This window comes from Lonchura striata, chromosome 2, assembly GCF_046129695.1.
Source record: "Lonchura striata isolate bLonStr1 chromosome 2, bLonStr1.mat, whole genome shotgun sequence".
NCBI lineage: Eukaryota > Metazoa > Chordata > Aves > Passeriformes > Estrildidae > Lonchura > Lonchura striata.
The window spans coordinates 5,925,606-5,942,642 of record NC_134604.1 but is presented as its reverse complement, the minus strand read 5'-3'; the positions used below and the strand labels follow the sequence as shown (position 1 = coordinate 5,942,642).

Below are 17,037 nucleotides of genomic sequence, written 5' to 3'. Positions count from 1 at the left end.
TACAGAATTGTAGAATGGCCTGGTTGGAAGGGACCTTAAATATCATTCAATTCCAACACCCCCGCCTTGGGCAGGGACACCTTCCACTAGACCATATTGCTCAAAGCTCCATCCAACCTCGTCTTGAACATTTCCAGGGAAGGGGCATCTGTGCTTTTAATTTCCTTCCTGATTGTGCTAAATTATAGTAATTGAGAAAGCTTATTAAATGTCTTTATCGTCACCTAAAAAGTTAAAAAAATATTTGGAAACCATAAGTATCAGAATATGTGTCATTAGCAGGCTATGTCAATCCTAATGCCATGGCATTCTATCCTATCATCACGCAGAACTTGCCTGTGATATACTATATGATAATCCTTCTTTCCTTTTATTTTGCTTTTGTTTTACGCAGGAGAAGATAAGAAAGCCAGTATAGGCACTCCTGCTAGAAACTTTTAGTTTCTCCAGTTAAAAAAAAAGGGGAAAAAAGTGCTTTCTGATATTGTTTCACATATGTAGGTATAAAGGTATACTGGTATATTATACAAAATGCCAATGAAGAGCAATAGACATAAATATTCCATTTGAAAGAAGCAGTGTTCCAGCAGAGGTGGAGGGTGGGTAATATTTTGGCTATGTCTATGCACCGGAATGGCCAAAACCCTCAAGCTAAAAGAGAAGAGGAAGAAGCATGTGCCAAATTGGCACATAATCATTCCCCATTTGAGCAAATGAGAAGTAACATGCAAAATGTGTATCCAAGAATACCCTCCAGAACAGCTCTCTAGTTTCACTTCTGCTCCAGCTGCACAGCTGTGTCCATATCTTTTTGATGTAGAAGCATAGGCATAAATGCAATATTTTCCCCATAAGTAAGAAATTTTGCTTATGTCCAATAATTAGGGAACATAGGCTATAGTTGCATCTAGATTCAGTATTCACATTCTAATTTATATGAGCTTTCCTACATTACAGATGAACAAAGCACATAGGAAAGCATGGTTCAAAAATTGTACAAAATATCTGAGGATAGTATTCTCAGAGGCAATTCTTCAGTTTTTGTAGTCCTGCACAGTGGAAGCAATGAATTTCCTCGGGTATTAGTTATGTCCCTTCTTAGCTGAAGACATAGCAGTGAATTCAAATCCAAGTGTTTACGTTTTTTCTTGACCATTCTTAGGCATTCATCCCATCACGAACTAGAGTCAAATAGTTGTAGAATTAAAGAGGATTTATTCATGTAAATTTTCCAGGAGAGAACAGTCCAGATTCTCATCAATTCCTCCTCCAGACTGCTGGCACATTTTCCACATTAATATTTTCCTTTGTTATCTTCATTATATTCAAATTCAAAAACTACAGTTTAAAAGATCAAGCTTTTGCCATCCTATTCTTCAAAGTGTATATCTCTCCCTTTTCCTCTAAATAGACTTGAACTATGTCTTGTAAGAAATAAAGTGTTCAGAAATAATGCAACCATATGATCAGCAAATGCTCTATTACACATGAAACATAAATAGGAAACTCCAACATTTAGTCAATGGCTCGTATGTGGTTGGGTTGTAAAATGGAAACAAAAATCTGTGTACCACAGGACATATCAGTACTTGAACAGCTAAAAGCCTGCAGACATATAGATTTGAATACTTCATTTCACATGAAAATCTCAATAAAAGTTACAGTGAGAATTGGAGACTTACTATTAGGAGTACAAGGTATTTTAGAGTATAGTGTCACTGAACCATTAAAAATACATTCTGTGAGGGTAAGAGGGACAAGGTTGTCCCAAAGAAAGTGTACAAACTTTGGTCTGCCCAGGAGAAGGGCACCAGGACAGTTGTCTCCTGGAATTGTGATAGGAGAACAAAACAGCAGGAAAGCCACCCATGCCAGAGAAATTGCTGTTGATTCAAAGGCATGAAGGGGTCCAGACCAAACAGATTAAAAGGAAGGCAGCTAACAAAGAGTTTTTCAAATGCCATGCTTCTTGTTCTTTATGGCATGATAGGGAGCTCCACAGATTTTTTTACCCCACAGGATATCCTAAAATATGGTGTAATTGTGTGTGTTGGAGCATTCAAAAAACAAAAAAAAAAATGTCCTTAAAGCCACACAATGAGCAGAGTCAAGAACTTACCTAAGAAACTTATCTGACATTTTTCTTAATTGAAGGAGGGGAGTAATGTAAATTAAAGAGGCGAAATTCAGTGTACCATAATGTGCCAGTCTTTAGTCTTTTTGCTCACACTGGCTGTAGTGTATGAAAATGAGACTCACAAGCCAGGAGCAAAATGAATCTGTTTATTGCAGAGTTAAGAAAGCACAGTGTGGGAATGTCTGTTCAGCCCTTTGCACACAACCTTGTTGCAGGTCTGACAGTTTGTTAGTTCCCTCAGGGTTCGCAGGCTTTTGATGGATGCCTTTCCTGTTCTCAGATAGTGTGTAATCTAGGTTCTTCTGTGCTTCCCAGGAATTTTCTGCAGTGTCAGGCTTTGCTGTTTCCTTACAACTGGCAGAGTATGTCTTGGTTTGGAAAGACAGGTGTCTGCTAAGGAAGGCAGGAGCCTTCCCTGAAATGGAGAAAAAAAAAATCAATTTAGATCCCCCTCCCTCAGAATTGTTATAAATTTGAAATTAAAGGGGGCTCTCAGGTAAAAATATGGGAGCAGAAATAACAGTTCCTAATTAGGGAAGTAAAAATATAAAATAAACAATGCAGTGAACCAAAACGACACTGACAGAGTCAGAATACAACCTGACACCCTGTTGGACGGGGTGTTGGCAGCAGTCCAATTGGAATTGTGGCTGCAGTCCTCCTGGAGCTCAGGTGTGGTTCTGTTGGAGCAGTGATCCTGCAGAAAAGGGTGTGGTCTTCCTCTGAAGATCCAGTGGAAGAGGCAGTTGTTCCTCTGGGAAATCCACTGCAGAAAAAGCCATGCCAGTGTTCCAGAAACTCAAGATTACATCCAGGTAGAAGTGCTTGGCTCCTCCCTCTGGCTGGAGCATCTCCCAGTGGGATGCTCAGTCATCCAGCACCATTAACAGCAGATGTCTCCCCGGGGAGGAGGATTGATTTGTGGAAGAGATAAAGAAAACTGCCCAATTAACAGAAGAGAACTGCCACACCTCTAACAGATGTTGAATACATCTTGCCTTGCAATCTAGGACAGAGTGAAAGTCCAGTTCTCAGTCTTAATTATCTTGAGATCAGGCTGATGCAAATGATATAAAGATAAATATATAAGGCCAATTCTATATGCAAATATATATAGTGAAAAGTGCACAGCATATTCATGCGTTTTTGTAGATCTGCTGCTGCCATTTTTCCCTTAGACAGAGAGTTGAGTTCTGTGTCATCATTTTATTTACTTTTTGAACAGAAAATATCAAATGCAGAAATATTAAAAATTCTTGGTGTCCTTTATGGAAGAACATATCTTTTTTAAGACTCACAATAATGATTTGGTTTCAGAAAGCATTAACTGTAACTGTGCAGAAATAAATGGGAACTGTTTTCTAACTATTAGCTGAAAATGATAAAGGAAGAAACTTCTGACATAAAGCTGATTCTTACAAGTGCATAATTCAAATAGGAAACTTTCACACGGTAGTATTTTCTAAGACTAAATATAATTAATTCTTAAGATTAACACAGTTGTAGATTTACTGCCTATGCTGTGTGAATAATGCATATGTCAGTGCACCCTTTACAGTTATTTGTTGACTTTTAGATTAGCTATTTATAATAATTAAACAGATTTTTGTTGGAAAGAAACAATCCTGAGCAAGTAATACTAAAGTATTATGTCACTGATAAATAGCTTGGTAGTACCTAGAATATTATATATGTCAAATATCTAATATCTATGTTGAAAGTAAATCATGATTGCCTTTATTGCCTCAGGAATCTACGTGAGGAAATGGACTGCATAAACAATTGCTGGGAAAGAAGGTAGTCTACTTGATACCCTTTGGAAATGGCTCGTTTCAATGGCAAGTTTTCCTAAAGAGCTATTAAAAAAAAAAAAGACTACATATTCAAATACATAAGTGGAATATATACTTATCAAATGTAACTGTATGGAAAAGCCAATTTGATCAATGTTTCTGCACCAAGCAGTATGGAAAGTACCAGCACAATATTGGCACTTGCTTTCATTGTGATTTCTGGCAATAACTTCAGACACACAGAAAAATTAATATTCTTACTGGTTGTGGTCAGTCAGGTAGAGGAACAGGAAAAAGCAAAGTGTGTTACTAACCATCTCTGAAATTTACAATAATCCAAGGCAACAGCATTTAAAAGTGCAGAAAAGTGAGTATAACAAATATGAAGAGTTCTTGCATTGATGACAGAGCTGCTGATCAATACTGAGGTATGACTGCACAGTGTTGCTTTTAGTAAACACTTGTAGGCCTTAGTCGTACAAAAAAGTACACAATTTTCTACTTCTGTAGCTGACTTGACTGGCTTTCTTACAAAGAATAATATGAGTGGGTGTTCTAGAGTTGGATTAAAAACAGATAATATGTGCAGATAGCTCGTGATCTACCCATTTATTGCTGAGAATTAGTATTGTTTCATAATTCTGTTTCTGTCTCTTTTACCTGTGTTTAAAATGAAATTCAAAACCTGAAGTACCATCAGAATAAGGATTCTCTTTGCAAATAAAAATGTGTTTATTTTAATAAATTAATTAACAAATTTTGTATAGTGGCTAATGTTGCAATGTCCTTACTTTAGAATGTGGATAAAAGTGGAAATATCTTTCTTTTGCTGGATACCTCACATGCAAACTCTTCCTAAGTGCCAGGAATAAATCTCTGAGATTGGCCTGTGTCGTATCTTCTACAGAAACATTGGGAAGGCTTTAACCTAAAGCTGCTGTACAGGCAGAAGAAATGTTGGAGGATGAGATAAACAACAGCAATATATTGTAATTAGTATTTAGCAGACCACTGATAATTATTGTATTCAGTTTTAGGTTAGCAGGGGCTATTTTGATAGCAGTAAAGAGAGGAGAAAAAAATTGCATAAAATAAATAACATTTGTGCAGTCTTCTTTTACTGTTCAGAAATACAGCAATGAACAAACAAAAGGAATCATCCAGGAGTTTCAGGGTAGCACATCAGATTTCATATTGCTATGATTTTTTGACAACTTCCATGAGAGGAACTGAACACATGACTGATGCTCGTATGGGGAAATTATGCTGTTCTTGGTATTTTTCCCTATAGTTTTCTCTATTATGTAACATGTTGCAACTAAGAAATACTTAGAATGTTTTCCTACTTTCTTTCAGCAATCCAACAAATTAGATTATTAAAATCTACAATAGTTTAACAAAGGAAAGAACAAGATTATTTCATCCTTCTAAACCATAGACACAAATGGAAAAACCATGATCTATGTAACTTAAAGAGCTCCACACTTTAACACCTATACTTGAAACAGCCAAATTAGTATTTCCAAAATTTCTGCAGCTCTCCAACAGGGAAGTGTGGCTCTTGGTGAAGTCCTCATCATACAACTGCTATGAAAGAAAAAAGTATCCCAGAGCATCCATAGCTGTCAGATGCCCAGGCAATCAGGAGAAAGCCTCCATTAACACTTGAAAGAAGCTGCTTCTAAGCAGCAGCAAGACAACTAAGAAAGGAAAAGAGCACCTCCAATTTTATTATTCATTATTTTTATCATTATTTTCATTATCATTGATATCTGCATAATAATTTTAAAAAACTGTATTTTAGCTTGATACTTTCTTTTACACTGTTATCTATTATGACAGCAACATACACTGATACCCAAACCTAAGTTAAAGTTCTTGGTTTTTTTTAATTGGAATCGAGATGATAATTATTAATCCCCAAACTATATTTGGAAATGTATTTGCGTGGCTTCAATTTGTAATTTGATATACTAGAAATAGTATTGACAACAAACATATATGTGACATCTATTTAATCACTACATGATTAAACACTGTGTGTTTGTCATCTTAGCTCTTTCTCTGTAGAAAGTTGGAGACAATATTTTTAATCAATAATGAAAGCCCATCCCTCAGACACTGTCCCCCTTAATTTTTTTTCTCTTCAATCCCCTGGATATCCTAAATCTGTGTAGGAGTGAGTGTTTGATGGATATTTTTTCTTCAATTAATTTAGTCTGGTGCTTTTGAGCTGCAAGATTCTGGAGCAATGAATTAGACAATTAAGGTGTGCATGCCATGAAAAATATTTTCTTATGTTTGTTCTATAGCTCCTAGTCAATAAATTTCTTTTCTACTCTAGTATTTCATGCATTATAAGAAAGAGTATATAGTATTTTTTTATTTCATTTCAGTTAATACTTCTCATCTGATCAATATCTGGAATACTAATGTAAGTCAGAAGTTTTGCATACTGTCCTATTTCACATAATCCTGTTTTTTAAAAGAGAATTGATGTTTTTTATTAAAAAAATAAGCTTACAAGGAAAAACCTGGGTGCACATTTTGCTCATAACATAACATAGCACAATTCTCTCAGGCATGACATGATGCCCAGCGTTAGTGACAGCAACATGATATTCCCCATATATTCTCCCTCTTTACATCTGTCATAACTACTCTGAAAAATGAATACTTGATGAGGGGAAGAGGGGGGAAAGGCTGACAAATAGACAGCTCACATTGCAGAAGCTTCTTGACAAACTCTCTGAGGAGAGCTGTGCCAAACCTCATGTCATGATCTGCATCAGTAGCCAATGCACAAGCAGACCAGAGGGGGAAAAAGGTCATATCCATGGGTGTGATGAAAGATTATTGCTTTGCTATCTCTTTGTGTCTTTCACTGGGATGGTAGATCCATTCAATGCACCTTATCTTCCAATTAAAAATCAAGATCTTCCAGTCTTACACTTCTGGGGAAGCTCTTTTTCCATTGAGTAAGTTTATTTTTGGTATTCTTTTAATGCCTAAAAAAATGAGGATGATCATGAGTACAATAAAGTCAAGGCAATAAATCTCAGTTACAGTGCTCTGTCAAAGATAATTTCCAATTGTTCTGTTTAGCAACACCTTGTAAAGCTACTGGCTAAAAGTTGTTGGGATTTTTTTTAAAGAATGTCCTTTTTATTACAAAGGCTGGATGAAGACAAATTGAAGAACTTGACAACTAATAATTGTCATGGAAAAGTTTAATTTGTTATGGACTTCAGTATCTGGTTTCTAGTAATTTCCTCCCACTTCAGCTCTCTGGTTATCTACTCCCCACCACTATTATGAGAGTTTTATAATTTTTAGTTCACTGCATATAGTTTAACTCTTTAAAAACATCTTAAATAATGTGATATCAATTCTCACAAAGAACTGAAGATATGATTGGACTTCACTTTTGAACTGCATTTGTCACAAGATGTGGAAAAAAATATGCAATCCAATAGAACACAATTTGCTAGTTTTCTGTGCAGAAATGCTGTCCTGTTGCATGAATTTAAATGCAGAATGAAAGATTTCATCATGTGGTTCATTTTCTGCAGAACTGTGATTCCATCTTGAAACAGCTTTTCTGATAAAAGCTAAAAAGGATACTTGCATCTTTCAGTTTCTGTGTAGTCTTTTATCATTTAAACCTGCTCTATTTGGCTGTCCCTGCTTCTTCTTCTGACAGGTATAGGCAATAATTAGTAAAAAATAAAATGTAAGAAAGTATGTGACACAAAATTCTTCAGGAATATTTCCCTCTCATAGATTTGCACTTTTTAGTTGATTTATTTTCCATGGTTTGCAGAACCATGTCACATCTTAATGGCCATTCAAAAGCAATGCTACAAAACCTACACAACCTGGTAAGCATAAAAAGGCAACTTTTTTCCAATAAGTCTGTAAAACAGATACCCCAAAGACATTTCTCACTGAATGTTACTGAAGGCCAAATGCAATCTAATGGCAAGTTGGTTATTAAAATGTTAGAAAGATACAATTGCCCAGCTGTGTCCTCAACCATCAACCGCTCGGTGACAGGCAGCCTTGAAATTAATCAAGTCTGTGCTGATGCTGATAGAAAGATGCTGAAGGGCTATTCCAAGAAACAATCTAGTAATAAAATGCCAGTACAAGGAATATTGAAATTATTCATAATGGTATCTGGCAACAGGTGTTTTATGATTACTTTTTACACCCAGGAAATCAAGGCTATTGAATCCCTGGAGTTATTAGAAATGTTTTTTTTGCTGTGTTGTTGTAGTTTGCATTCAGAGCTCTCACTGAAAACACATCATATTATTGAAACAGTCATTACTGAAGTGAGCATTTAAATACAGACTCACATAAAAGACAATGAGCTATTTATAAAGCTATAAAAAAGGAGACTATAAAGAAAGAAAAGAATGAATCATCTGTGATAATGAGTTTGGCTAACATGACTTCTGGTCTTGTTAATATCACCTGTGCAGACAGAATAAAGATTGAAGATATTGGTGAAACAAATTAATCTTAAGATATTTGAGGGAAAGAGGTAAATCTAGAAAACTGTGTTAGCTAACTAATGAACTTAATGTGCATGGAACTGGGGCAAGATTTACTGGTTCAGGACATCCATTTTTAGAAATCTCTATAGAACAATTCCCTTTACACTTCTAAACAAACTCAGGAAGGACAGCACTCAAAAAATTCAATAGAGTGAAAAGTTGCAGAGATCTTTGATAAGTAAGAGATACAAGGTGGAGCTAAAGAACCCCACATTCTAAGGAATCATCCCCAGAAAGCTGCCTCCTTATCTACATGCCCTGCCAAACCTGTGAAACCTCAACAAAAGCAGATTATCCAGAAATTGCAGGTGTAGATTTTGGACCTCTGGCTGAGAAATGCATTTTTCTGGCACAGACCTTTGTGTCTTGTTTTTGTCTTGGGTATTTTGTGCAACTTGTTCTTCCTTATAGGTGCAAGTGATTAATCTAGTGTTTTCCTAAGAGTATCTGGTTTTGCACATAATGAGACAATTGTTCAGGCATTTGTGAAAATGCCAATTGAATTGGGGAGAAGTTTAACCACTTCCCTGGGAGCCCAGATGCTCCATCTCTATGCTAGGGAAAATAAGTGGGTGTAGTTAGAGTTTCCAATATTGTCCAGTTCTCCAAATGTTACCACGGTGTTAATGGGGCCATTTCAGTGTGCTGGGAAACCACAAACCTTAAGCTAAATTTATAGTCATATCTCCTGGATGCTTGCTTTGGAGCTACGATTGAAATTGGACTTAGAACTCAGTAATTTACAGCTGTTTTTTTCCTATTCATGCAATACTTTGTTCCAAACTGAATTAGCTGTGGCATTATTTGCCTACTCTACTTATGTAAAAAGACAAAATCAAAATCAAATCAAAACCCAAAAAATACCCAGCTGTCAATGAAGTTTTCCTTGAATTTTTCCTCTATGATTTCATGCCATGAAAATTCACATCTTGAGAACCACTTACAGTTCTGATCTCAGGGGTTTATGAAGATAGAGAGAAGGTACAGGAAAGTATAAGAGCAATGATTGTGATTGAAAGGATGGAGCAATGATTGTGATTGAAAGGATGGAGCAGTTTTAAACTGTGAGATGGAAAGATCTTTGCTCCCAGAGGAGAAGTCTAAGAGGGCATAGTCTCAGATGTGTAGAATCATGAAGCTAGCAGATGAGGTGAATGCCAAAAAATTATTCATGAAACTGCAGAACACTTTGGAGCTAGTCAGAGTTTAATTTGAAACTCACTTTCCAGAATTTTTGAGAGGTTGGCTGGGCTGTGCTAAGCCTGAGCTGGGGTGCAGAAGGCAGTCCCAGTGGGATAATCAGCCCCCAGAATATGGAGGGTTCTAGGGTCAAACTGCACCCTTCCCTAAGAGCAGAGACAAGGGAGAATTCTGGGTGAGACTGGTCCAAGAGACTAGTCCAAGACTGAGAAGAAGGAAACCCCAGTACAAATACCACAGTTCCTCATTACAAAGACCTAGAGAGAGACAGTAGCTTGTCACAAATTCTGCTTTACACCCCCATTTTTGGTGAAGGATGATACTAAATGATACAGGATGCAGAGAGACATCAGAAGGGTGAACAAAATTCCAGGTGAAAGCGTTGGATACAAGGAAAGTCTTTTGAAAAACAGAAATAATTGTAACTAACATTATTACTAAAGATTTCCCAATTTTGATAACTTGACAGTAATTGAACTGTTTATGGATTATTGGCTCCATATATGACACATCTCTTTTTGCCCCTTTCAAAGTTCTAGCAGTGACACTTCCTCTTCTCCCGAAGTCCTTCTGTGCAAGAAGTGAGGGAATGTCTGATGGTGGCAATTGCTGTCTCTCTCTGTAGTGTGAATCACCTGCACTGAAGTTTCTGCTACAACCTGTGTCTTTGGATACTGATGAAGGATGTTCAGTGCAGGTGCTCATGGCTGTGAAGGTGGGCAATAAAAATAGTGGTGATTCCTGATGGAGGAAGGTTTCAGCAGCTGTATTTGATTCTTCTTGGCATAGGAAAGGTGGTACAAGAGAAGACCTAGAGAACAGGCAGCTCTTGCTGTGGTTGTTCTCAGTGGGGTCTTCACAAAGACCCAGAGAAATCAAGGAATCATTCCTTCTCTCCCTGCATTTCTTATGGGTTCTGAAGCATGTGTGGGCATGGAAACATAGCCTAGCATACTCCTCCTAAGTATCTCCTAATTATCTAAGTATGGTGGTAGTTTGTGGCTGCTGAAGACAGAGAGCTGTGCTAGAAAGGCCAGTGTTTAGAGTAGTAGTAATGAATTTCCAATTATTTTGTTCCTGTTCATAATAAGCTAAAAGGAACACCAGTGCTACCTGGTATACTTATCTCAAAATACAGATTATTTTTTAAATGGGCTGGGAAAATGTCTTGACCAAAAAAAATGTATCAGGCTGATTATTTCAGAAGAAGAAAAGAAAAAAGTCTTGAAAGTCCAAAGTCTGTGCTTTATTCAATACAGTTGCTTTCAAACACAAATGCAAATATTTCTCTGAAAAGAAATTACTGAAAGCACTTTCTTGAAGGCTGGCAATTAAATGTACTTACTAGGAAATTAAATATATGACATTCTAAAAGTATACTTAAGCTGTCATGTTAGTGAAGTTTATGTACTGAAGTGAAACCTCTAGCTTCCCAGCTGTTTCCATGACAATTAATTCACCATAGTTGACCTCCTTGATTTTGCCTAGTAAAGGTTCTTATGTTTGTAAGATGAGATGTTCTTGGATGTTCTTCATGTGATCTACTCATGTTTTATTTGTTTGATAACTATTGCCTGTGCCCTTTGATTTTCCTCAAGCAAATTACTGGCAAAATAACTATTGGATAGACATTGAGATTCTTATACCTGTTTCTTAATAATACAGCTGTTACATGCATTTGAGGAATTTTAAATATCAATTCCATACATAAACACAGGGACACAACCACAGAAAGATATCGAGTGTTTAAGGTCAAGTTGGATGGAACTGTGAGCAACCTGGTGCAGTGGAAAGTGTCTCTGGCAGTGTCCAACCCATTCTGTGGTTCTGTGATTCTGTGATGTCTACATGTATTCCTGCACATACAGAGACAGAAACAAATAATATACCACTTCAGGGAAATTTAGTTGATTATCTTTTTTGAACAAGATTAAAGTGTGCATGCCTCTCAATCATCTACCATGGAAAGGAAACCATGATCTACTTTTCATTAGAACATGTATATTTTATGAACAGAGCTTTAAGAGGTAAAGCAGAGTCTTTGAATTGCAGTGGGTTTGTACTGTATAACAAAATTAATCTTGAGATTAACATGCAGACACCAAGCAATGTTCCTATTTGACATGGTGTAACAATATTTATAGCTACATATTTCAGTATTTATAGCCACATATTTCACCAGTGCTGAATTTTTTGTTTGTTTGTTTTTTTTTCTTTCCTATTACAGGACTTGTACTAATGGGTTTTAGGTCTGTGAAAAGCTAAGTTTCCTAGAAACTTGTGTTTGTGGTTTGGGGACAGAAGATGGTGAAGATTTATCAATAACAAAGGAGGGAGAAATCAGATATACATCAAATTAACAATTAGAATTAAGCAATTCTAGTCTAATGATCATTAGACTACTGGGTTTATAGCTAGACAGTAAAGACATATTTTTAATGTTTCCTGTCTCAGACAGTGAGTGCTCTCCACCAAATGTACAGAAAATTACACAGTTTAAAACACATATTTATCTTCCTTAGTTAGTTATCTCTTTGAAAATAACATGAAAAAATCTAGCATTATGACTTTCATAAAGGTTACATCTCTATGTAATTGTTTTCATTTTAGAGTAGTTTATTCTTAGCACAGGTCTGTATTCCCAGCCATGTGACACAGTCATTCCCTTGCTGCCACCTTCCCAAAAGTGCTGCATGGAGCTGCATGAGACCAAGTCAGGGGGATCTCTTGCCCAGGTGCTCTCCTGTTTTCTCATTCTGCAACATACTGTGAAAAGGTTAATAGAGAAAAAAAATTTTTAAAAAAAGGTGAGATCCTGAACCCAGAAACAGAGATGAAAATTTCCTTATCAAATTTTCATTCTCCTGAGCCATCTGATCTCTTTTAATAATCTGCGTGTACCCACCACGATGCCACCCTTTTAATCTCCTTGTCTATTACAGACTTCTTTCTCTGTTGCTGCTACAACAGTTTTCTTATGCTTTCACTGGTTTCCTATGCAATTCTTATAGTAGGAGACATTTCAACACATTTAACCTTTAAAAATAAATAATGTTTTCTATTTTGAACTTAAAACTGTACATTTTGGGTAACATTAGACTAATGAGGCAGAATTTCTTCTTAAAAACTCAAATCCTTACCTAAATGTTGAAGATTCTGCAGTACTTAAGTATAAAAATCCTTCTGCTCCTACCCAGTTTTTTCTTCTGATTTTGAGATTTTCAAAAGCAACAATTTTAAAACAGATGAGTGAATATGTGGAGAAGAAAAATTTTTGTGTTGTTTTAGGCAGTGTTGTTAACTTTTAGATAGAATTTACAGACAATACGTGGTTTGCCAAACTAATTGCATTAAGATTCTCTGTTAATAACAATCTTAATTTCCATTTTCTACATCAAACAACAACTTTGATATTGGACAAACTAATTTCTTTAATTGGTGGAAATGACCCACCTTTTCACCCTAGACCTACTTTGACAATTGTCCTAACAGTTTAAATAGCTAATAATATCTTCATCCTTTAGAAGTGGCTTTATAAAATACCAAAGTTAAATCTCTTTCAGAATTATTATTGAAGACAAAGTTTTTCCGAAGATCACAAAAAGTATGAACTCAGATATAGAGCCTTTTCAAAATTTCATTAGGTACTTTGAGACACCTGGAGAGGTATGAAAGTTTTGTAACAAAAGCCTGAGCCATCCAGGACTGGGCAAACAACAGAGCCTCTCTACTCTCTCATTTTTGAGTTAAAAGGAAATCACTTAGCACTTCAAAGTATCTCAGGCTCTCAGCCATTGTGGACAAAAAAAAAAAAAAAAAACCCTGTCCCTGTTCTATTCATGCACAACTCAGTGAGAAGGATCAGGAATATTTGGTTTTAAAAAGTAAATTTATTTTAAAATTAATTATCTTTTTGTAGCCTAATTCCATTGATGTGGGATGGAGACAGTGCACACCATAAGTAGGACACATCTGTTTGAATTAAGTTGTTTCTGTGCTATGGGAAAACCTTTTTTTTCAGTCTCATCCATGTGAATGGGTAAAACTCTAAATTTTGCATGTGTATGCTCATTTTTTGTGTTTCCACTGACACTTCTTTCTCTCCCTCGAGGTAGTACTGAAATGCTCAACATAGGTCAAGCATTTTTTAGTTTCACACAGATTTTTATTACTGTTTGTTTCCTTCAGTCTATTTCTTTCATTGTGATTACCATCTTCTACTGTTAAAAGAATATATTATAAGTACCTGGGTGAATCCATTTTAGCACATTCCCAAAAACAAAGGCTTTAATTTTGAGTTAGAATGCTGTCAGTTGCTTTCTTTATACATTCTGTCTTTAAAAGGTCCGGGTCAGGAGTGCTGGGGCTGTCTGAGGCACTGGATTTGCTTGCCAAGAATCTGAAGGACTTGTAAGCTACATTGTGTGGTCATTTTATATTCAAAGCAAAGCTAAAAAAATAGCGAAACATTAAAAACATAAAAATACCAATATAATCAATAAACATTTCTTTATCAAATACTACTTACTTTAAAAATCTATTCCAATATCACAGTAGTTTATGTAAAATTGCATCATGTCAGTCTGAGCTTGTACCTAAAGAAAAGCTAATTTTGAGACGCCAAAGAAAACAGGGATGCACAAATAGCTTAAGAGTCACTGTAGTTTATATTCAGAAATACAAGAACTAAGCATTTACAATCAGTGTTAATGATATCCAAAGACTAAATAATAGTTAACATTTTCCTATGGAATAAATTATGAACAAAATCCATGCCTATTTTCTAAGAAAAAAATATTATCCACAATAGTATAGATAATCTCTTAGAATGTGTTTACTGCTTCATTTCAGCCCTCTGTCAGAACCATTTAATTCCCTGGAAATGCAACTCAAAAAGAATAGCACTTAACATTTGAAGAGATGGAGTTTTAATTTGTGGAATGAGTAATATTTTCCATATGGATTCCTATATAAATATGTAAAAATACATCAAAAGGGTAAAATTGTGTTGCTTTACATAGCTCTAAAAATAATTTAAAAATTTATACCAAGCTGTTTGATAACTATTTCACATGATACTTGAAATAGCTAATAAGTAGACATAATTTATATTTTTATTGATAGTGACTGTAATCAAAATGTCTGACAACAGAAATTTTATTTTAAGAGAAAACATACTTACATTTCTCACTTTTTCTTCCTTCTTTTATTTTCTTCAAGAGTAATGGGCAGAAAAAGAATTAAACAAAAAAAAACCCTGAAAATTCATTCTTTTTTTCCTTTGGTTCACACAAATAAAAGTTTTATCTGGAAAGAATTCCCTTCCCTTCCCTTCCCTTCCCTTCCCTTCCCTTCCCTTCCCTTCCCTTCCCTTCCCTTCCCTTTTTTTATTTTAATTTATTTCCTTTTCATTTTCCTTCAATAATATTTTAATGCCAATATTTTTGTTATAGTGTGGATGCAAATATATATATATTTTAAACTGGTACAAAAAATGTGCATTTTTCCATTTTTCCTGGAATTTAGAAAGGTACCACATAAAATAATCATTAAAGGATGTGTTTTCCTGCTGTATTTGTCTCCTTTGATGAAGTTCAGACTGATTTTCAAACTCAGATTTTTTTTTTATTTTAAGATTAATCATTGCAGGCTATGAAAAGATCAGAATCAGAGTGACATTTAGAACATACATTTAATTGTTTTAGCTCCATATTCTACCACACAGCATTGATTTTGCAGAGGGTCACATATCTATAATGTGAACTTTTCATTTGAGACACTGTTGGGGCAGAGGCATAAATGGCACTCAGAGTTATGAGACTGCTTTAGCATTTAATGTCTTTCTGTTATTTTAAAAGTATTATTTTATATTAACCTTCACTTAGAAAAGTTCAAAAGAAGAAACATGATATTTTTCCTCAGGGAAAATGTTTGAATTATGTCATAGAACTGCTTTTGGTTATTAATAAATTGCATTTTTAAGTTGAATTAGTAATAATATAGACCCAGTAAAGATAAAAATGCAATGAAAGTCACTCTTGTTGACAACAGCTACCTTGATGTACTATTATGGGTGAGCATTTCCTAAAATAAGAAGGCAACATAAAAAAATCAAGATTTAAAGACAGCTGATAGGTTGTTTTTGTTCTTCAAATCTTTTCCCATTGTGACATTTCTGGATATTCATCTGCATTGGCATGAAATGCATCTTCCTCTTATCAGGAAATGCTTGGCAAATTGTGAACATCTTCAATTGTACCTACATGCATTTCATGTTCTCTCTGTCTGCTTTTATGTTTCTGGATTACTGTTTTCTTTTATTCAGATTTTACTTTCTAAATTTTTTTTTCAAATTTTATTTACTTTATTATTAGAGTATTGCTTTCCACTTACAGTATTATGGTTTTCCCAAATCCTGGGCAATTATATTTCAATAATGCTTTTTACATGTCTGTGTTCAGTAAAAAGGAGGAAATGCTTCTAACTTTGAGTAAATACATTTCAAGGAACTTAAAAATAATTTGGATGACAGTAAGTTAAAGTGCTTTCTGACTAATGAACATTTTCAAGCTAGTGAGTGGCTGATCTTACATGGACATGACTGCGTGGAGATAAAACTAATAATTATGGTGAATTTTATCCCAATCAACTCTTGTTGCATACTTGATGGGAGCCTACAAGAAAGTTGGATGGAGAGAGACTAATTATAAGGGCACAGGGTGACAGAACAAGGGGAAATGTCTTCAAATTGACAGACAGGAGGTTTAGATTGGATATAACAAAAAAAATTCTTTACTTTGAGGGTGATGAGGCCCTGGCACAGGTTGCCCAGAGAAGCTGTGGCTCTCCCATTCCTGGAAGTGTCCAAGACCAGGTTGGACTGGGGCTCTGAACAACCTGGTCCAGGTGAAGGTGTCCCTATAGCAGGGGGATTGGGATAAATGAACTTTTAGGTCCCTCCCAACTCAAGCCATTCTGTGAGACATACCAGAGTGGTTCTCTGCACACGTTTAGTACCTGCTTTCCAAATCACTTTGAAAATTAGTAAATGGAGTATTGCTGCTGTTTTGATTTTTGAGGATACGTTTCTCATGGAATAGTCACTTTGGGAACATTGAAAGGTCTTGAAGCTAGTAGTACCTCAGAAGCCAGTGACAAGGCACCCAGTGATGCTAAGATACAAATGCATGGATTCTGAATACAAGGAAAGTAATAGGAAGACTAAAAAAAAAACAAAAAATCCCCAGTCCTATGGAGGTAGAAACTAATTCACTGGGCAATGAAGTTGGTAAAGAGTCTACAGAGTTTTATGGGGATGTTAACCTGGAGAACAGGAGGCTCAGGG

At 35.6% G+C, this 17,037-nt stretch overlaps 1 long non-coding RNA gene across 1 annotated transcript; it reads right to left on the bottom strand.

Moving 5' to 3' along the window:
- Positions 1-11,580: 11,580 nt before the first annotated feature.
- On the bottom strand, positions 11,581-14,118 carry LOC116183415 (uncharacterized). The gene is made up of 2 exons (XR_004148048.2): positions 13,939-14,118; positions 11,581-12,458 (listed from the first exon to the last, which is right to left on the bottom strand). It is a non-coding gene; the product is annotated as an uncharacterized LOC116183415 (long non-coding RNA).
- Positions 14,119-17,037: the final 2,919 nt, after the last annotated feature.